The following is a 748-nucleotide window of genomic DNA, read 5'->3' as shown; positions in this document are numbered from 1 at the left end:
GGAAAGCTTATGTGGATGAGAGCACCTCCCCAGCAGTCTCTACTGAACCCTTATGATCATATTCAAGACAAGAATCACCTTTAACATAGGCTTTTCCCAGCCTACTGAATGGCATCTTCTGCCACATTTAAATGCCTTTTGGCCTGCTCCTGCTCAAGAATCAAATCAGGGCTTCAGAGGACATGAAATGCTGGTAAAAAGAGCTAATAGCAGTCAACAAAATATAAAGCTGTTAGAGCAGGATGGAGTCTCTGGGAAAGGAGATGTGGACACCCTGCCCTCTGCCTTTGTCCTCAGTCCAGAGCACAAAACGCAGAGACGCCTCCCTGATCTTGTGAAATGCCTGCAAGTGAGCATGTGTAATGTACTGTGAAATTTCTGTGGCTTGCTAGGTTATAAAGCTGGTTATAGGAAAATTTAATAAAAAAGGAAACCAGTTTATCTCCTTCTGATAATTTCTCTATGGCTTTAGGGTCTCATTCTGGCTTCCTCTTCATGCCTGGAGAGGTGATCTTAATATTCGGTGTAAAATGTACAGATTCCCCAAAGGGAACTTGAAAGAAATTCTCTGCTTCAAATTCAAACCTGACAGTATATATCACATCAGGGGATCCCTTTTATCAGCAGGATATTCAGAAGGGATGAGTGATTTACTCACATAATCTCTTAAACCTTTCAGTTGCAGAGTCTAAGATAGAATTTATAGCATTTTTATCATTTGGACATTAAAAAAAAACCAACACCAAAA

Source organism: Chaetura pelagica, unplaced genomic scaffold, assembly GCF_000747805.2.
Source record: "Chaetura pelagica isolate M959 unplaced genomic scaffold, ChaPel_1.0 scaffold3, whole genome shotgun sequence".
In the NCBI taxonomy this organism is placed as follows: Eukaryota; Metazoa; Chordata; class Aves; order Apodiformes; family Apodidae; genus Chaetura; species Chaetura pelagica.
This window is presented reverse-complemented; position numbering follows the sequence as displayed.